At 37.8% G+C, this 22,919-nt stretch overlaps 1 protein-coding gene across 6 annotated transcripts in view; it reads right to left on the bottom strand.

The window, feature by feature from the left end:
- GRM1 (glutamate metabotropic receptor 1) overlaps positions 1–22,919 on the bottom strand; it is a 198,803-nt gene that overhangs the window by 135,689 nt on the left and 40,195 nt on the right. The window lies entirely within an intron of this gene.

Genomic DNA, 22,919 nt, shown 5'->3' with positions numbered 1-22,919 from the left:
ATTTTCAATGCTAATTGCCTTACATTAAAGAACAATATAACTTTTATCTTTTCTTATATCCTTATTACACCAGAATTCACTGCATTTTTCAGATCATACGGTAATGAACTCTTTTCCTAATGAGTACTCAGTACTACATCATTTACACCAATTTATTTCAGTAACAAACTAATTCCAGAAGCAGCACAATTAACAAAGCACTGATTCCTTGTCTAGTTGGTTTCCACATTTCTACATAACACCCCCAAAGAATAACCACTAAGACTCACTAGCCCCTTCTTTTCTTTCAACTCAGACTCAACAGAAGTACCTCTGGCCCGATCCATGCTGACCACCTGGTCAGGGTGCTTGGTGAACTGGGAGGCAGAAGAGGTAATTAGCTCTCAATAAGCTAAAGGACACTGCTTTAGGCTTTCTCCTCTGCTGATTGTGGTATGACTGCTAGGAAGAACTTTAATCCTGAAGAACTTTACTTGTCTTTGAAATTGGCCAAGCAGCCTATTCTAGGTTGCTTGGTAGGCAAGCAGATGGCCTGATCATATAGGCCAGGGGTCCTCAAACTTTTTAAACAGGGGCCGGCACGCAGATGAAGTGGCAGGAGGTCATCTGCGGCTGCTTGGTTTCCCCCCCCAACCCCCGGCGGGGTGGGGTGGGGGTTCTGTAAATACCGGGGGCCGGATTGAGGACCCTGGGGGGGCTGTATCCAGCCTGCGGGCCGTAGTTTGAGGACCCCTGACATAGGGTGCTTTTTCCTGTAAAGGCTATGGTGAGAATGAATTTCAGCTGAATGCATTCCCTTCACATTCATTTTTAGAACTAAAATTTTAATAACTAAGTATTCAGATGCTCATCTGTTTGGATTTTTGCTAGTAGAAAGTGTGGTTGTCCATAAAATAAAAGTTATACTACATTATTAAAGAATGTACTCAGGAGTTTTGTAGGGTTTTTTTTCCCTGTGAAGGGGAACTGTGTGATAAGTTTAAGAGCATTCCAGCAAGACTGTGAATTAAGAACTTCAGCAAGCTTAAAAACGCAATCATTCTTGCTATTGAAATGTCCCAGATTCTTAAGCTTCCCCAAGACAGAGTCAACTGCTAATATTATTATTATTATTATTATTACTACTACTACTATTCTTATGTTTTTTTAAGGACAAATGGGTGCTACGTGTCTGTTTTCCTATTTGCATCTTTCACCATTATCCAGAATTTAAACCTTTTAAAAAGTTATTTTACATAATATTTCTTATTTCTGACTGATGGTACATTTCTTGCTAATACCACGTCTTTACTTCAATTCAGAACCAAGTTTTATATATGTATTTTGTCCTCTCTCCCCATTTTTTCCTTTGATGACAAAGAGGTTTTTTTAATTTTAAAAAATATACAACTGGGAAAACCTTAAATGTTGATGTAAGAGACAACGCAATAGTGCTTTCAAATAACTTCTTTTTCAAAACATCAATATCCATAAGAACTGGACAGTTTATGGAGCTGATGATGAGATGTGAATAATTCTATGAGTATGCAGGTTCAGCCTCAGCAATGCAAGCAGAAACTTATTGAGTAGATCACCATACAATAAGTCTGTCATTGAATGTTCATTGACGTGTATCCAGTTCCTCAGGAAACAAAAGCAGTGCCATTGGAACACAAATTTAGTTGGCATATCATTTGGTATCACTGTTCAGGAGGCCAAAGAAAGTTGTCCTCTTTCATTAGGAGCATTATATTGTTGGGTGTTGCACTATATCTGTTTGGTCCATGAAGGACATAGATATCTGCCATTTTCCCTCTAGTATACTATGTGAAAACTAACTTCACTTTTTTTCCTAAAATAATTTTAAAACTGGTTAATATATTCCAGTTAGATAGCACACATTTATCCCCTGTGATCTTCCTTATATAAGTATCGTTTGACTTTCAGCATGTTTTTACTTCATGACAGCTGAGGGAAATACATATACGCAATCAATATTCCTAGGTAACACCTGAATATACAGAGATTTTATCTACAACACAACAGCAAAACATTAACACTTTTATCTCACAACCCTCCTACAGAGAAACAAAGACAAGAAGGCATTACCATGCCCATTTCAAGGACTGCAAAAAGACCAGGCATTTGCAGGAGTGGTTCACTCAGGTCCACAAAGTAGAAACAATAATCATAAATCAGCATTTTCTTCCTATCAAGCTTTAGCTAAAGATGACAATCTCCCTCCTCTAAGCTGAAAACAACGTATAGTCCCCAGACTGCACTCAGAAAGATTAGTCCAGGAGAAATAGCAAGACAATGCTAAAACCTCTGAGGAGAAATAGGCCAACAATGTAGCCCGTAGCCTGATACAGCTAGAGTCGTTGAAGGTTATTGCTTCAAAAGGTGCTGGAAAAAAAACAAAGAACAGGTGTTCGTGCTGATGGGAATAAGAATGAAATCCAACACTTGTTTCTGTCCTCTTAGTAACCCTTACTCCATGATTTTTGGTGTCCAGCCTTAATGACCCTGAATCTTCTGAAAGTCAACTGTGCTAGAAATGTCAAGCAGTGATTCAAAAAACATTCACTATTACTGCGGTAGCAGCTGACCACAAACATAAAATTCATGATCCAGACTGTTTGTCACAGGACTCGGTCTTATCTGAAATAATAGAAAATATTTGCCATAGCCTTTTAACCTTTTAAGCAAGTAAAAGCCACAGAGTGTGAACATACTCCAATAAACAGTCTCTAAGGTATGTGTATGCTGATGTATCAAAAGGTTTAAAAAACGTCATTTGATTGCATGTGTTCTCCATCACATATGTAAGCACTCTACACTTCCATAAATTAAATGCTTGTCAGACTGCAAGGCATGAAGATTCTTTTTTAGAAAGCAAACATGCATTTAGCCAGCCCTGATCATTGCTAGTAGCTGTTCTGAATTCTGGTCAGCAAAGCATGGTAAATAGTCCTTCCCTTGCCATAACCTACCATAATAACAATTCTACATCTGTATCCCTAGCACAATGTTGCAGCCCCTCCCTCACCGCACACAGTGACACACCAAATACATTCTCTGGGCTCAGCAAGCCTTGCATCAGGTCCTGCTTCTACATGATGGTCTGGTGAAAGGGAAAGTTAGGGAACAACTCATGTGGAATAATTGCAACAGCAGAAGAAATGGATAGTTATCTAAACCACTGTGCTTGAGACTCTGACAGGCCCACTCCATTATTAGAACATGCTAATTAGTATATGCTCTCTGATTTTCTCTCTGCTACTCTTCTTGACGTGTTAAAAAATAAGTTGGAAACAGGTGTTAATTCACCTTATAAATTAACACGTACACAATGGGGAAGCGTTGTTTGACTATTTTCTGTTTGACTAACTTTATAATACTTAAAAATACAAACCCTGGCCTCATAGCTACATGAACTTATCGGCCAGTAATAATCTTGCCTCAAACATCACAGTCAGAATGTGTTGATCAGGGGGTTTCATTTTGATGCAACTATGGAGAGTGTCAGCTAATAATCAAGAAAGTGCTTAGGAAGATTTTCTTACTGGCACTGAATTCCAACAGAGATGGGAGGTGTCTGAGGAGAGATAAAGCAAGAAGGAAGAAGATGGAAGAAAGGAAATTCTTGCTGAACAGTGGATCAGAAGCCCCAAGATAAGTACACAGAAAAACCTCTATCTCTAGGGATGCCGAGCAGTTCTGAAAATCTCTCCTGCACAGCTAAAATCCCCACCAGCATGACACTGGTTAAATGGAAAGAGAAGGAAGGAGAAATTATGGCTTTCCTTCTCAAAGTATAAGAGAATTATTCAGAAGCATTTGTGAGCCAGCCATACATGCCTACCAAATGTATCTTTTGGCTCCAGCGGTGCATCGAAGGGGACTGTGCATTGAACCCTGCAGAGAATCCCAATGTGGGACAAAGGAAAACTTGCCTGAGGGATGTGGGACCTGGGCAGGCCTACCTTGGCCAACAACACCTAACCCACTTATATTTAAAATTATAACATCAGATTTTATGCAAATGGATGCCTGAAATATATGACTGTAAACAAAGAGTGTTCCTATTAAAAAAAAAAAAAAAAAAAAAGCAAAGCAAATGTTCAGTATTTTCCAGATTTTGATTGGTGAATTTGTAACATTGGGGGACCCTTTGGAAACAGTTGCTGCTAACTACAGAGAGTTGATGACACTGATAATATGCTGTCTTTGCTGTAAATATCACCCTTTGTTCCTCAAAATACAGGGCTGCTATTTACACGTTCGTTGCAGCCAAGGTTCAGTTTCTCCTGTAGGTCAGAGTGGAAGATTACTTAATTACATACTTTTATGATGAAAATCACTGATTCACATCTGCCTTTGTATCAAAATATGTCTGCCTTTCATCCAACTATATTAATTGCATCAAGTATGCATAGTCTGTATGCTGGTATAAATGAAAAGTAGATCATCTAATTTTCCAATACAAACAATAGATTCAGGAAATTAGTCATATTTTAAATTGAAAAGTTAGGACACTATTCTGTTTAATAATTTGCAATGTGTATTGATACCACAGTGGATTGTCAATGTGAAGCCAAATTACTTTTCCATAACCACAAATATGAAACCAGTCCTTAACTTTGATATAGGTAAAAACCTAATCATAAATCTAGGTCCTGTTGTCTCTCTAAAATAGCCCCAAGATTAGTTCTGACATTCATTCCCTTTGAGAAACTTCAAATAGTAAATTTTAGTAGCCGTATAAAGTGTCTAACAGTTTTCCAAGTAAAAAAAAAAGTGAATTGGAGGAAAGTTTATTACACCACAGCAGTGACAAGTTCTCTCTCTGCAGGCTTGCAAGCTTCAGGAGCACTCTAGCTTTTAACATACGTCAGCTGTTCTATGCCAGTCAACAGAAACCACAAACCAGAAAGGAATGCAGAGGTATCAAAGCAGTTGTCCAAGGCTCCAGATATGCAGCAAGCTCTCAAGACATCCTCCTCTTGAGCTTCTGTGAGGACAGAAAAACCTCCAACACTGTTGGCCCTAGCTATGAACCACATCTTCCTGAATCACTGCCCTTCGGCTGGTAGTCCCCACCCTAACGGTGCCAAGAAAAACTCACTGGATACAACTTCAGGTTCTGCTTTCCCTATGAGTCCCCATCTTCAATGTTTTTCAGGGATTTTCATGTACAACTTCATCTCCTAGAGACTATTGTGTCTTTCGAAACAAAATAATCCCACCTCACAACTAAATGTAAAGTTATCCAGAACAAAATATTTCAACATCACAAGCCTACCTAATGTTTTTTTAGCAGTAAAGAGCTTGTGTGCTACTTCTAACAGAAAAGGTATGTAAATAATATAAGCACATCTTTCCCAGCAAAAGGAATACTTTATTTTGTGAAGGGCCATGAAAATGCAGATAATATAAAGTATAAGACTGAAGAAATCACAAGGAAGCACATGCTAAATGGCCACCTCACTTCTGAAGGTTTGGCAGGGTATTCTATTGACACAAATTTATCTGCTGGCTAACAAATACAGACATGCTCTTCTCCTCTCAAACCTTCGTCAGCTTTTTTTGGCCACAAGACATACTCTGGAAATGATAAAAGAAACTGGGAAAGTTTAATGAACTTACCTTTAAAAAAATTAATTCTTAAAGAATGAGACAAAAAAGGTTTTAAATAAAACCTTAAACACAGCACAGAGTGAGTAAATAAAGAACAATGAGATACAACAGCCTCTTATGACAAGGAGATCACGTATTTCAGCACTATGAAATATGTGGTTATACAGACAATATAAGACAAAGAAAAAGATCAGACTAAAATCAAATTCTGTCTTGAAAATCACAAATAGATGGTTTACCTATTACAAAGAAATATTACCTCGATTACCTGAATCCAGATAAAAAATTACAAAAAAAATCCTGATGCACCCATAGACAGGGACCAAGGCTCAAATGCAAGTTCAAAGCCTGAGGAATGCTGTTTTCAGAGACCTTTTAATATTTGATTACTGATATAAAATTGTGTCACTCTCCTCCATGACTACTGCATAGCACCAATAATTAGTTATCCTTGAATACATAAATTAACAAACATATCTATACCTAACATCATTTTATTCTGTACAATACTTACAAATACATCTACTGGCTTTTTGATCAAGCTGATTTCCTGATGTTTGTGACTGGCAAGTCAGCTTATTTCTTGTTCCTGAATCTTCTTCCCTTCTGTGTTTTCCAGTCATCTTAATTAGCATGATTAAAGCCAAGCTAAAGATATATTAGCTATAACTTTACTCATTCTTTGCTACTCTACTAAATGTTATCCTGTGCTGCTTCTTAAACTATAATATGATCTTATTGCTTTCATTTTATACTAGTAATAACCTATTTAGTAGTCCAGAATATAAAGCTAATTATAAGTGTGTACTTTTCTTAATGACCACACAATCCTTAAGTACCTTCACCTTTCTAAGTCCTTTCAAGGAATCAACATTAAACCCAAAATCATGTGTGTTCTCTATAATGTTTAAGTTCATCAGTATAAAAGCCTTGCATTTTCCTGTGACAGCAACCAGGTGGACACTTACTAAATAATTTTTTTTTTTTAAATCTTTAAGTCTATGCTTAAAAGTATTGCTGAACAGAAGCAACAGCATCTCTTTGACCATGCAAAGTCAAGTCAAGTAAGTTACTGAGAAACAGCCCTTTTCTTCACTCTTATTGCATTTAAAATTGGTTAATAGTGGATTCTACATGAGACACCATGGAGTTCACAGTGAGTGGCTTCTCTGCAAATGGTTGGTGCCAAAACAAACAGATTTTTTTAAACCTGGGACCAATCTGCTTCTTTTGTTTTCTAGACATCTCTTTTGTGGTAGCTATGGCAAGCAGCTGAGTGATCTCCTCTGTTCCCAAAGGAGTTCCATTTCTATGGATGGTCACCACTTTTCTATGTTATGCAGCTAGAGGTTTGGAGTGTGAATTCACCATTAGATGTGGGGATAACAGTAAACAAACTAACCAGCCAGCCATGTTAACATGTTGTCAAAAATAAGGGACAGTATCAATTTAAATTCATTACTTATTGTAAAGATCTGGTAATGGGAAAATTTTTACCTTTTCTTATCATACTTCAAGTACAATGGCTGTCAAGACATAAATGTTAAACATCCGAATAATCATTAAAAACCAGGGCCTAATTCAAGTTCAGATTTAAGAATAATTTTTTTGTGAGAATCAAGATTTTTTAAATAAGTATTTCCAATGTCACTGGTCTCTCCACTGTCCAGAATAGTATCTCTCAGTATTTTATTCTAATTTAAAAAAAAAAAAAAAAAAATTATATCATGTACAAGGTGGTTTGAAATGACTAGGAATGGAATCAGTTTTCATTTAAAGGAACTATGATTCAAAATTCAGTTAATGCCTTCAAAGGGTCAAAGACTCTGCACAACTTGTTTCTTAGTACCAGAACCACCAGGAAAGAAGTGCTCGATGCCCTATTTCATGCCAGACACAGTCTGAACTCATTTAAACCTCACTAGGATAAGACAGCAAGAAATATACCAACAGGAACACTAGCTTTGCCTGTCAACGATCTCCACAGGTGTTTGTACTGCAGTGGCTGCTACCATCTCAGAACTGAACTGTGAATCAATGGGCAGGTTTAAGTTTGCAGAGTACAGGTTCGGTGAACCGGATTTTGTGGAGTGAAGCTAGGGAGGAAAAAAACCCTGTTTCTTTCTTTCTCTCTGTATAAATTTCAATTAAAAACATTTCAAACCTCCCAATCTGATGCTGGAATTAGAAGTCTGAATTTCTCTTGCATGACTTTGGGTATGTGTTGCCCCTGTAGCCAGTAGAGCAGGGAGACAGAGACGTGGACAGACAGGTGCCTTAGGAGGGTAACAAAGCCATCTGCAGAGAGCCGAGGGTGACTGCTTTCCTTGCTCAGGTACTGCAGGAAGATCCTAACCCCTAATGGGAGGACTGTGAGCCTGAACAACCTTCCCTCTGGTTCTCTCCTCCTCTTGCTGATAAAGCATTGTATATATCATGGATCTTTTCTGCTGTGGTGCATATTTGCAGCTACTTGCTAAGAACTTGTTTGTTTATAGAGTGTTCATTCTCTGATCTCCTTATGCATATGTTTTTACGAGTATTGATGGGAGAAGCCAGCACTTCAGTCACATACCTTATACTCTACATCCTAAGGCCAGCCTCGGACAGAAGCTATTTTACACAGAACTGTCCATGCTGTTACAGGAGACTCCCATTTGCCATTTTGGCCAAAGCATTGGCCACAGTTTTGAGCCCAAATACTTCAGATCTCTTGTAGATAACTTTGTTAAAGATCACCAAGTTCCTTAAGGATAAAGACAAAGCTGACCTTGAGTAAGGATTTTGAATCCAGGGCACTATTCTATGGGGAGCCAATGCAAACAGATGATGGATTTGATGGGCTCACGGTATCCCATACTGCTGAGAAAGCATGTCACAGTGTACCATGCTCCTAAGGACTTGAGTCTATATAATTATTATATTGTGTTTGTGTAGTTCACAGAGGAAAAAAAAAAAATTAGGTTTGTATTTCTATCTTTATACATGAGAACAGGATGGAATCTCAGACTACTGAAAATGGTGGGAGGTTTTGATTTGTGGAGTCACTATCAGCAGGGATTTCAAAAGCATTACTAAAACTACAAAGAAATGGATGAATAATACATCTGCTGGAAATTAAATATGTGGGGACATCAAAATTATTCACCGATTTGGAAAGCATGGAGGGTTAAATATTATGACAATTTATTTTGACATTCTCTAGAAGAAATATTTCAATATTTTCAAAATAGGAACATTCTGAATTTCTATTTTGAAATAGCATATTTGTTTTGAAATTGATACAACATAGCTCTGGATTTAACAAAAATGTTTCAGGTTGGCAAAGAATACATTTTTTCTTCCTTCTAAGGAAAGAAAACAAACTATTAAAGTCATTAAAAGTTGTTTCAACTTGTTACAAGCATTGCCTCCAGAATGTTTAGTTCATCCACCAAACTTTCAAATAGATGACAAAATGTATCATTCCTACAGCTCTTTGAAATAAGAGGGGAGGAAAAGCAACTGGAGATACATACCTTTCAAAGACCTTGGTTATGAAGTTTGTTTTTCCTGGCCTACTACTCATTCCAGCATAAACGGACTTCCTATGTTGTAAACCCAAGATAAGCAGATAGATATCACCTAGAGCACTGTACAGCTGTTTCTCCCTCTGTATTTGCCCCTATCATTTAGCTCCCCATACACTCCATAACGGTCAATAGACCCTGGCTCCTTCAAGAGAGATGTAAATCACTACCTACCTCAGGGGGGGATTTCAGTTACACAGCAAGGCTCCTTCTGCTTTTCAGTCTGAAAATTTGTGGCAGTTTCATTTAAGTGATTCACAGAGCCTTATATTAAGTTACATACAACATGGAATAATTCAGTCACTACAACAGTTAATGTCTTATTTTTATGTTAAATTCAATTTATTCTTACTATGTCTCAACTATTTCAGCTTTCACTGTGCTGCAGGCATATGCATTAGCAATGTATGAAGTTTATTTTAGAGGCTGCCAGGAGCACAGAGCTGGAGAATCTGGACAGGTAAGGGGCAGGTACGTGAAGCTCTGCTTGCCTGGGGACACAAAATGTGATTTGGGATTAACAGGAACAGTAAATTTGAATCTGGTAAAATACCTGGCAATGAAGCAGCAACTCTTAGACTATAAAGCCTAGTTCTGCAGTGGGAACTGCAATCTCAGTCACAGATTACATTGAGCACTGAATATTACAAGTGGCTCACAAAAATAGTTTTCTCTAATCCAAAGACTCCGGCTTAAGTAAAGCTTAAGTTTTTAAAAGATGAAGTGCTAGATCCTGTGCTACAACTTTCATTGGATCAAGCCAGGAAAAGAAGGAGCACAATTTGAGGTAAGTCTCCATCACTTTGCAGTGACTGTCTACTTGTATTCAGCCCTGATGAGACTACACTCCAAATACTGTGTTCAGCTTTGAGCCCTTCAATTCAAAAGAGACATTGGGGTGCTGGGGCACATCCAGAGAAGGGTGACGGAGCTAGTGAAATGTCCCGAGCACAAGTCTTATGAGAAGCGGCTGAGGGAACTGGGGTTGTTTAGTCTGGAAAAGAGAATACTCAGGGGGAACCTTATCACTCTCTACAACTAACTGAAAAGAGGTTGTAGGCAGGTGGGGGTGATCTCTTCTCTCAGATCAAAGTGACAGAAGAAGAAATGGCCTCAAATTATGCTGGGAGGTATTAGATTGGATATTAGGAAAAATTTATTCACTGAAAGGGTGCTCAAGCATTGGAACAGGATGCCCAGGGAAGTGGTGGAATCACCATGTTTAAAAAATGTGTAGATGTGATGCTTAGGGACATGGTTTAGTGGTGGACTTGGCAGTCCTGGGTTAATGGTTAAACTTGATGGTCTTAAAGTCCTTTTCCAACCTAAATGATGCTATGATTCTATCTGGTTTTGGAGCTCTGTCAGAGAGACTGAAGCTTTACTCAGTGTGCCCATACATTCTGAAAGAATGACGCTTTGATATAGACACTTTCCCCTCCAGGCTCCCAGCCAGCTTCTTTCCATGATCATCAAGACAAGTAGCACAGCTGTTCATGCTGATCCTGAACACCTCCACTTAAGCAGTGAGGCCATGGCCCCCATACAATATCAAAATTCAGCTTTAGTAAGTGCGTATAATTTATGCTAGCACTGCAGCAAGCCTCTTTTTAAAACAGAAAAAAAAAAAAAAAATCCCCTCTTCTGCTTGGTGTTTGGTCTTTCCTTTACATTCTTTCCTAAGTAATTTTTGTTTGGTTTTAAAATACTATTACTGTTTGCATGAGTTGCAGTACTGACCAGCAAAACCAGTTATGAGCCAAGGTCCTCCCTTTGTGTATTGCGTTGCACAGCCTTAAAAGATTTTCCCTTCCCCAAAGCATTTGTAGTCTGCAAAACCTTAAAAACGTGCATTTAGTTAGAAAGACACATGAGGACAAACATGACGGTACGTCTAACATAAATGATGAAAATGAATCCAGGTAGACTCCTGTTCCCTCTTCCATTAGGAAGACTTGATTCAATTAAAAGCCAGCAAATGTAAATCACACAGAATATATCCTTTTATATTCAGACTAATGTGTGGAACTGACAGACGCTGCTGAGGTTTTGTTGAAGTAAATAACTTAGGAAGCTTTAAACAAGAATCAGACATTAACAAACAAGCACAACATCTGTAATTTCCACACCAAGGATGAAAATTACAAGGAATGTCAATCATCTGGCTTGAAACTAATCAGCCAGTCAGCATATCAGAAAATATGTTTCTTCACAGAGAAGAAAAAATATTGAAGTAAAAGGTCTTAATTTGAAACACAAGCACTGGATGTTCAGCACTGACAGAAACACAAATCCTACAACACGTGGACATTTTTCTGTTTTAACGGGTAAGCACTTCGTATCAGAAAGTTATTCTCATTTCACACTCACTTCAACAGCACTGTTTTCCAAAGGATTATTCATGTTTCACAGCACCATGAAAACAGAATTCAGCCCTTGGTATTTTGCTGGAGAGCTTCAGTATCAACAGAAGCGTTCTTGTATTGAATCCTGATGGGCTAGCAGCCCACCACTTTCTCCGGTCTGGAGTCATGATTCTGCTTCCATTCGATTTGTGCAATTTATAGAGACTCAGCTTGTTTCATGTTTCGTAACACATCTCAATTTGGGTCAGAAAAAAAAGTAATAATTGCCTGAAACCAAAGCTATCACTCACCATCTCTAACTTTTTTTTTTTTTTTTTTACATACAGACTCTTGTAAATCATGCTCTCCCACTTCCCCATTCTACTTGCCCTCTTCCTACAATCTATGTTTTTCTTTCTCACATTTTAGTACCACCTCTTCTCCTTTCTTAGCCTTTTACCTTTGCTGCTTCTTAATTCTGCCTGCATCTCTTTACAACTGCAACTCTTACCCTGCTGCAGCAGCAGGTTGTGCAATTACTTAAGTTTTCCCATCTAAGAAGTTTTCCCACTAATATAATGGTAAACAGAAAAAAAGAAATCAGTCATACTTGGACAACAGAGCTCTCAAGAGACATTATTGCACTCTATCATCCTCTATTTCTATTCTCATGCTTATTAGAGAGACGGTGGCAGGTTTCTCGTGAAGACTTTAAACTCTCCATTCCCATTCTGGGTTCATTTGACATACATTGTAATCACACTGCTGAGACAAATTCATTTGAAATGCATGCAGGTTAACACATCTAATTTTGTACTCTAGGTGTTCCGCTGTAAATTAGTCTGGGCACTGACCATAGCAGTGGTACTACAGTGTCTGGTTTGTTTGCTTACACCAGGTTACCTCTTGTGAGTCTTCACATATACTTAGTTTGCAGCTCTGAAAATGATCAACTGCTAGCCTTTAGAAGTTGGAACACCTGCCTAGTTTTTCACTTTATATCATTGCCAGTCGTCAGAATTTAGTTTTCAGATTCAAGTCAATTACCCTTACAGTACTTCAGGTCTGTAAATGCAATAGTGGTTAATATGGTAACAAATGCTTCATACTGTATTTTTTAATGGCAATAGTGATGCAAATTCCCATCAAGAACAGATGAAAACAATAAAAGGGCCAGTCTTACATAGCTGCATAGCTACTTTTGAGGTGAGGGGGGTCTTCTTTTTCTTGACTGTTATCGCACATCCACACAAAAAAAAAAGAGGATATATCATTCCTGAATTTTTATGTTTATTTAATAATGGCTTTGAGTGAGACTTGCAAAAAAGGGTGTAAATCTGCCTAACATAATAGGAGCAAACAGATAAGGCAGAAAAGTTCCCTATTCCTCAAGTTTCTCTGTAATACGAGTAGGATTTTCAAGAGCATGTTTTACTTATCTCCATTTCTGATTCAGAAAATGCCAAAATTCCTCCTGACTTCACAGAAATGAAATTATGTAAACAGTGAGGAATTTTTACTACAAAAATTAAAAGCTGCATAATGGTAGCAGGTGCTGAAGAGCTCAATATATTGATTGGCAAGAAAGTCTTGAGACTGAGGTAAACAGGGACAGGAAGATGAAGAAAGGATGGTTGGAGATGCAGGAAACAAAATGGTGCACGCAAAGAACAACTAAAGAATGCAAATAATATATAACAACAAGGAGGCAGGTAAAATCGAATATTCTGAGATGTATTAGAAGAACAGTAGAGAAAATTTGGATGTTTCTTATTAGAAATTACAACTTACAATGATTCAACTTGCTGTGAGAAATCAGCAGAACCCGTAACAGGAGTCACATTCAGGTTGTCATTTCTGCATACAGAAGTGCTTAAATTTGACCTATTATGCAGCTTTCCTAATCTTCATGTTAACATGGAAGAGCTGATAGTCAGTCTCTTCTTAGCAATGCCTTCTTTGGACTGAAACCAAAGAATTCAGTCTTACTCTGTAAAGCAGAAAAAATAATACATTCTATTTCTACTATACTAAACAGCAGAAGTATATTTTTCTTTTTAATTCTGATTTGCATTGCATCCTTCCAGTCTTTGATGAAAAGGGGGACAGGAGGAAAAAATTTAAACTTTTTCCCCACAGAATGAATAAATATAGCCAAATCACCAGCATGGAAAATAACTGTATAAGCCCTAGGTACCAAAGCTTACCCACAAATAGCTCATAGTGAATAATGCATATGGTTTAAAGTCAGTTAAAATAAGTGCCAGGTCACTTATCAGGCAGCAATGAATTTGCAGGGCTTTGATACAAAATTCTTTTTTTGACTCTCCCTCTCTGAGGTACAAGTAACTGAAATAAGATGCAGACATTTAATGCCTGAAGTGAAACGTGGGCAAGAGCTGGCCAGTTCTGCAATCTTTCAGTCCTGCATCAAAACAGACTAATGGCGCTGAAGAGGCAATAGTGACATGAAAAAGCCAGCTTTGACTTTGTGAAATGAGTTCTTGACGTCATGTCAGGACATAAAGCACTACTATCCCTCAGAAATGGAAAGGATTTGCCTTGGCTGAAAATTTCAGCCGAAAACAACAGACTAAGGATCTAACACCATGGGCCATTTGCTTTGATCCCAGTTTAATTTCAGCTTCAGAAACATTATGCATTTGGCTGTCAGATTACAACCTTTGCATGACCTAAAACTTCTACACTGTATGTTCATACAGATGCTTCAGGGCTAGCCTCCCTTCATATGAATTCAGCTCCTCAGACTGCTAAATATTGGGCACATACTCCAGCCTTGGAAAAGTACCAGAGGTTCTGCAGCAAAGCCATTATGTTGAAGGCATTTATGAAAGGAAAGGGAAAAACTACTGAAAATCACATAGTATATGGTCTTTCCCCACAAGACTGTACCCTGCTCTTTATTTTACCTTCTCTGGTCAATGAGCCAAAAGCTTAAACAAGCAGCAAATTTCTGCACTGAAAATGCAGCCAGATGATTATGCACAGAAGCTCTAAAGCTCTTCAGTCACTGCTTTCAGGCATTCAGTAGAAAGTTGTTTAAATTACAACCTAAATTATTTTTTCCTTGATGTGCTTGTCCCTGTCAAAACGTGTTGTTTGTACGAACACAGCTCAGGTAATTCTGATTACCTTCAGTTAATAACTTACCCCTAATGGCAAATTTTCTAGTGATCCAAGGACTGGAACTGTTAACAGTCTATATATATGTCTATACTGGAGCAGGAAAAACAAATTTTATTCTAAGACTTGGCAGGAAACATGAACATAATTATCCTTTAGTAATAATAAAATGAACAAGTATTTCAGGGAAGGTTCACCCTTCATTCTGTTTTTCTTGAAAAATAGCACAGGTGATTCATTTGCTGTTTAGAATTAAGAAGTTAAACCTGAAGAAAAACATTGAGCTTTATAATTTGAGGGAGGGGTTAGCTCATGGTATTACTTGAACTGTATTAAATTACATTTCTATTTGAGCACTGAAAAGCACTAGAAGTAAACTGCAGGAATTCCCAAGTTCACAGTATTAGGGTTTATTTTAACTGTTGTCAGTAGAAACATAAACTGCTTTGTTTCCTAACCATCGATAAAAAATCCCAGCCTCACACGGACATGCCTGAAAAAGTCTGGCCGTAAGTAAATTATACAAAGACCCTTGAAGTAGTACCATTCAATATTATCCATTCACATAAAAGCACAGCATATCCTTCCAGTGAGCAGCAGCCATCCAGCTACTGGTTGCTACAGAGGCATGATAAAACCTATACCCCCTAATAAATAAACCATCAACAATACATAACACCATGTTATTGGTAATTCATTGGTTCTAACGTCCATATTAATTCACAGCCAACAAGCATACATTGAACTGTTGCACTTTTTCAATGTTGGAAGACTGCAGAAAATGTTCCTTCCTTGCATTCTGTTGGACGTTACTAGCTTAGATAACTCTCCTTGCAAAATTCATGTCAAGACAATTTGAAAACACTGAACCAAGTCTTAGCCTTTTTTTTCTAAGCATAAACTGCCTTAGATTCATTGAAAGCTTTACCAGAAATCCAGAAACAAGAGAGTTTTGTCCCCACAAGTTTTACCATCATGAAGTTTAAGTGACACATTTCTTATTGATTTCAAGATACTTAGTTGTATGCTTTTGTCCCCTCTCCTTTTCCAGTGACTTAAGCAAGTGAAAGATAGCGTTACTTAGCCTTGATAATCAATTCCACTAAGCATTCAGAAACAGGAAAATCCCAGTCCCTTTTCTTCTCTCAATACAATCAACATTTAAGAGAAAGGTACATTAATAACTACCTTAAAACGTGTACATTGCCTTAAACAGGTTTTCATGTGTCCTGTTTGTTAAATCAGCAACCTTTCATATCAATTTAAAAAACTGTATTTACTTTATTAAAATAACTTACACATTTGTATTTTAGTAATCAGTACTGCTTCCACTTTAATTAGTCTTACAGGTGCATTCAGGATTTATTAAAGTGTTGTATTTATGCTTTGTGATGTTTATATTAATAATACGTACAAAGACATCTTCTGAATAATAACTTGGATATTTTTTTTCTTTCAAAATCTTGTAAAGAAATCAAAGAAGTGATTTATGACCACTGTCCAAGAACAAAAGATACTCAGAGTTGCGTCTAATCTAAGTACTATCTTCTGTGATTTATTTCTTACCACAGATAGTTTGCAAGCACTCAAATACAGTTTAAACATACCATTTCACAACTGCATGGCCTACAGCCTGAAATCCCTATAAGCTTGATCCTTTCAGGAAGTCTCTGGATACATAGGCACGTAAGGACAGACAATTCTAAAGATCACATGGGAAAATCACCCTGGAAAAAAGTTGCCAGGAAGGATTTGGGCTTTTTCCTATGTCTTCAAGTTACCAGAGACCTAGTATTTCATGTCTATCAAAACAGGATCCCTCTTGGACAGTCTGGGGCAGGAATTTACATGGACTATGGGAACACAGTTTCATACTTGGTGATATGATCTGTTTCCTCTGAAGTGGATTCACTTTAGCAAGCACCATACTGGAAATTCTGAGTTACAAGCCTGTGAAGAACTAGGAATAACATAAAGAGACCATGGCTGAAATTTACTATTTTGTAACAATTTTTATTGCATAAAACAGAAACTATCTCATTTTGAGTTAAAAAGGGGGGTTTTAATGAAATTGAGTAGCATTTACAAAAACATTTACAATTTACAAATATCTCACCTACGACTTTTGAAAATGACACCCTCATTAAAAACAGAGTGTATCCACAGAAATATCTAAGGGTTAATACATGTCTTTGAAACTAATTCTGGATGCCCATATGACAGAGGTTTGATTATATCCAAAACCTAGTTTAGTTCATGTCCCATAGAAGGGAGAAGGAAGTGAAAAGACAAAAATCCTCAACCCAAAACAGTTAAAAAATTGCCCACTGTGTTAATTAAATCCCATTTTACCATTAAAAACAATAGGTATATTTCTTGTATTTTCTTGTCTCTACCCCTGAATAACTGAACATTGCTCCTGTTGTTAAGATCAGCAGGGAAATGTTCTCTAAAATCCCAGCCAAGTAAACCTCAATGTTCTATCTAATTCATCATAGCTTCCAACAAGCAACAGCCATGGAATGGCTATTGGTGAACTCTGTATGTGAACTACAGAGAAAGTCAAATGAAAGGCAGTTCTGCTCTAATTTATGCCTATTTAATTGGCACTTGACATGTAATCCCATTTTAATGTGGATTGATATTATTTTAGGTTAAAGGGTAAACAAAACATGCTTGTTCATAGTCTTCTTGCATCATGTAATGCTGTTCTCATCCACACTGATTATAAATTCTCATCATAGTTAACAGGTGCTAGACTGCAATTACAAATTGAACTATGAATGAATAAGGAATTCAAATTTGTAGAGACTGACATGTGCTGAGGTTCCAGACTTTAAAATTGGCAATGGATCCTATTACCAACCTTGATAATGTTCAGGAAATAGGCTGATGTTGCCAGGTGGGACTATCTTCATTGACAAGATTTTGCTTAACTGCCATATTCAGTTAGACTTTGAAAGTATTCTAACATTGATCATGAATGATTTCAGCATTTCATGGAATCTACCTGAATTTTAATCCAGGAATTTGAATCCAAACCTAGCTAAACCTCTGATTACATCTAAACACCTATTTAAATACAGAATCTTCCACTAACTTGGAGTGTCAACAGCAACAGACTCATTAGTAACAGTCATTCTGAGCATCTTTGGCTGTGCAGGTACCAGACAGATAAGTCTTCTTCCTGCTGTAAACAGCTTTTTTTCTGCTTAAATTACTATCTTCCTATTTGTCAGCATGCCACTTGTGTTGTCATCTTTACTTTAGGCTTTTGAACCACTATGAGTTTTATCACTCAGACTACCCTCCCAAAACAACCAGCACATCATATACTAGTGGTTTGGGTTCTATCGTATCCATTTGGCAATGCTGGATTACCACCAGTTCTCTTAACACCACATTTCCATTCATAGTAAACTGTAGTAACATAGCAAGTAACACTATCATGAGCAACACTGTGTGATATCTACTATTTTTGCCAAATTTACAAAGCCTAAACCTATGCTAGATAATCTAGGCTAGCACAAGACAGGGTTTTTTTCCCCACTGACAGCATAGCGTTGGCTCTTACTGATTTCTTTGTAATCTGTTATGTACTTAAAAATAGCTAATCATATTTTCTAGAAATGGAGTTAAACACATTGGCCCTGCAAAGCACTTCAGCTCCTTTGGGAGAATGTGGACATTTCTCATTGATTTTTCATAAACATGGGGCAGCCCCTGTGTAAATAAAGACACTGTGCACTGGAGAAAGCAACTTTCTTTCAGCTAGTCTAACTTAAAAAAATAGCAACATACTTTGATGGTCATCTTTTTTATAAAAAACATCCCAATATAACAGCAGAATATTCTCAGTCAATTTGTAGGTTATGTATGAGCCACTGGCACCAGGGACTTGTCTGGGAGGAAAAGGCACACAGTCTCTTTAGCCAGATATGGAAGGCAGCATTTGTGATACTCTGTGTTATTGATATTTGTCATGTCAGAACTGAATGTAAAAGAAAGAGAAATACCTGTCATCATACTGTTGTCAGTGCAACTTATGTCATCTCTGGTAGGTTAGCCTTGGTCAGCAGCCAAATGCCCACCCAGCTGCTTACCAGGTACCCCCACCCAACAAGAGAGAGGTACAAAGTAGAATGAAAAATCTCATGGGTCAAAACAAAGACAGAGAGATTGCTTAACAGTTACCATGACAGGCAGAAGAGACTCAACTTGGGGTAAAATAATTCAATATATTGCCAATTAAAATAGATTTGGATAGTGAGAAACAGAGATACAAATTAAAACACCACTTTTTTCCAGTGGTCTACTTCCTTGGAAATTTACAAGGTCATCCCTGAAGAGATATCTTGCCTTCATGCCTGACAGAGGCCACCTCCAGAGGTTTTGGATTATTGCCTTTCCAATTTCTTTGTCTATTCCCTGGTCCCTAGCAAGTTACCCCAGCTTCTGAGTTTCCTCATCTTTTAATTCCTGACTGTCAGCCTCAGTATCCCAGCATCCGAGCAACAAGGCAGCCATCCATTTTGCCTGGCTGGCAGACACAATCTTTCTGCATATCTCAAAGTTCCCTCAGGGACCAGGTGATTTCTGCCTCACTATAAAGTGACTTCTGTCACCTCCTTCTCCTGTTTCTTTGATGAAGGACCAGCTTCCTGATCAGACTCTTCCTCCTCCCTTATTAATCAACGTTATGAGCCTGTCAATTTCTCCTTCCAGTTTTTCTTTATGAGTACTGGGGTGATGTAGATAGGGTTTGGGTCCCTGTCTTAACCACCGTGTCCACAGATGCAGAGGCCCTCCTTTGCTCTGATGGAGCTGAACAGGGGCTCAGTGTCCCAGTCACAGTGCTAGGAATTGATGGGTCTCATGCAGGTAGGCAAGGCACTCTTCTGTCAAGTCATGCACCAAAATTTGATGGGATTACATGGTTGTTCACGTATAAAATCCCAGGCTTTGGAGGATGATAACTGCCCTAAGCACCTACCCAAATCCTCCCACACACCCTGCCCCCCAGGGATTGACTGCGTCAGGGCACATGTCTTAGACACTCACTGGCAAGTTGTTTACTCTTTACACCTGGATGAAATCTGGTTCCACATATCCAACAATGTCAGATAATGGGACCAAACAACTTACACTGACAGTGCCTTCTCAATATTTTTGAAGGTGTGAAGTTAAATGCCAAACCCACAAATATTGTCTTGTGAAGGGAGGGCAGTCAGGAAAAATTTTGTCACACTACGCATCCTGAAAACTCTGTCACCCTGCACTAAAAGGGTTTTATTAAAGAAGAACTGACTTGCCCTCTGTCATGCGCTGAGTTCACAGCAAAGAACCCAACCATATCTTCACTGCCAAGTGTCCAAACTTTCAGGAGAATTCACCGTACCAACTCTTAAAATTTATAGTTCTACAATAGCCTATAGAGCAATATTAATGGAGATCATAAAACATTGGGAAGCCTACGGAAGCAAAGCAGTACATAGCCTATTACCAAGTGTTATATTGAAAAATGGCATCTGCACTAATACTTCCTTCCTAGTTTACACAAACCATTGTGTGTAGGAGTTTGAGAGATCATCAAATTGCAAAACAGCATTTTCATTTCCAACTATTTATCTAACATGTCTGTTCTCCAATGATCTCAGAGTAACTCTTAATATTGGGGATTTCATTTGTATCTTTCATTTGCTTTGCATTACCCACACAGATGCTAGAAAGTCAGTTACATGCCTTGCCTTGATGCATCATCCCAGGGGATATATAGGAGATTCCTCCACCTTGCCAGATTCTCACAAAATCTAATTGATGCTTATTAAGTAACGTAAAACCTGGTGGCCTGCATATACATGATTAGACACATGATGTTGAGCATCTTTCTACATAATCTCTTCACATTAAAACTAATTTCTGCTAAAAGAGCTATAACCTCAATTGCCGCAAGAGTACAGTTTATTTTATTACCATAACTTTTGCCTTTGGTTATTCCAGTACTATTCCAATCACTGGTTTTATACAAAGCCATGATCAGTTTTTGCCTTCTCCTTTCGCTTTGATTATCAGCCACTTTTTAAAGCTTTATCATCTTTAATTTCATAGTTTAATACATTTTACCACTAAAACTCTCCACTACATTTGGACACTGATCAATTTCAGAACATCTGCAGTTCTCCCTCAGATTGTAACCTCTTCTCCCATCCTGTCTTAATCCCAGCTTCCCTCCAGATTCAGAAATAGGAATTCCTTTTCTTTTTGCTAATACAACAGACTCCCACCTCCAGTAGCAAAGGGGACTGAACTTCTAGTTTGATCTCCAGTCTGAATTTGGGAACACTTGCTTAGATAAAGCACAAATAGTGTCTTAACTCCATGCCTGAGAAGAGTCAGCACATCCCGGAAAAGTCCCCAGTGTCCGATGACCCAGTTCTGGCTCAATGTAACCCCCTATAATTCCCAGATTAAGCTGAAGTCAAAGAGAGTTCCCAGCACTCTTTCCAATACCTTGAATTTAGTTAAGCTAAGCCTTTCCTGTCTCCTGTGATCAATAGAAATATTGAAGATGCAGCAGGAGGATGCTATTTAGCCAGGTGTCCCTTTGTAAAGGCTTGCTCTTTACAGTGAGTCAGAGCAGAGTATGGGGTTGATACAGTTTGGCTGATAATAAATTTGTGGGTAAATTAAAGGCTTTGTTTAGCTCATCATTGCAAAAAAAGTCTTGATTTCACATTTACTTCCACTTTCCGTCAATTAAAAGAATGTTCTTAAAAGGCTTTGGGGTTTTTGTTTAGCTGGGTACTTGAATAAAAAAGAATAAACAGCATGTCAGAGCAATGTTAATATGTGCCTTGGTTCCTGTTTGTATATAGATGACCAAATTCATCGCACTGCAATTCCTCTGCAACTTACTTATTCACAAGTTTGCTAGATTTGCCATTTTTTAAAATCACTTAATTAGGACAATTCAAAGAAAACCTCTTTTCTTTTAGTTCTGTAAGCACATATGAAAGATGTGCAAGCCCTATGATACTTTTTATTTCAACCAGCTGTTGGACACAATCCAGACTATGCAAAACAATAGCCAGCCTGGTTTATGATTGGAACAGCCCACCTAGCCCTAAAAAAGGAGCCTCCCATACTCTTATCAGCATAAAAGAAGGGTATGTGAAAACCTACCTGAAAAATGCATTGTGATTTCCAAAGAAATTCCATTATTAGCATTTAATAGGTGAGAATTTCTGACAAAAGGCTCAGAGCAATGCTGCTGGGCAGATTCTGAGACAAATAAATGAACTAAATAGAGCAGTATAATGCTTGATAAAGGCTTGTAGTCAAAATTATAAGCTGAAATGTTCCACACGTCCATTGAGTAGGGGATTAAGTAAATAGTTTAATAGGAAACTAAAGTTTGTACCAAAGTACCTCATTTTGGTGCTTAATGAAAGAGACTGATTTCCTTTGGCTCTCTGTTATGGAAAGTGTCAAGAGGGAGCACCAAAATCAGGTGAACAATAAGATATCACTACAGAATGACAACAATACATGAAGACAGCGTTACCTAAAGCCGCAGGACATTTACAAAAAGACCAGGGATGCTGTCACCCAGACTAATTTTATTATAGTTAGTTTCCTCTATTCGCTGATAAAACATGTCAGTACTGAAACATTCCATTATTCATTTCAAATTGTGTGTATTGAATGATGCAGATGAAAAACACATGCACAAATCTAGAATACCATTCTCAATACCACCTTGCTCTCTGTTTCATTTTAATGCTGATGGTTTTCAAAATGTGCTATATCTTATCTACACACACTTGTAGAGATACAGTCTCTGCTCCAAACAGACTGCAATGAAAGACTGCAACAAAAATAAACAATGAAAGGAGAACCATTGATTGCTTTCAGATGATTGCTTAGGCTAGATTAGCTGTCTGACTTTAAAAAATCATAATTCTGGGTTTTGAGGAGCAATATAGTCAAGGAAAGACCAATATTATAGCACAGGGCAAAAGGAGAGCATCCCAGTTAATGACAATGACAGATACAAAGACTTTAAGGAAAGAAAGGGACAAAAAGAAGTCTGAAAGATCAGAATGATAACAGAAGCTAAATAGGTATGGAGACAACTGTCAAAAGCCTTAAAGGAACGGTGTTTAAACAATAAATAAGAAAGAAACAAAGAGTAACTAGAAGGATTAAAAAAGACATTATTAACCTAACAGACAAGACAGAA

The sequence above is a fragment of the Falco punctatus genome, assembly GCF_963210335.1.
Source record: "Falco punctatus genome assembly, chromosome: 5".
Lineage (NCBI taxonomy): Eukaryota > Metazoa > Chordata > Aves > Falconiformes > Falconidae > Falco > Falco punctatus.
The sequence above is the reverse complement of the archived record's forward strand: the minus strand, read 5'-3'. Positions and strand labels throughout refer to the sequence as shown.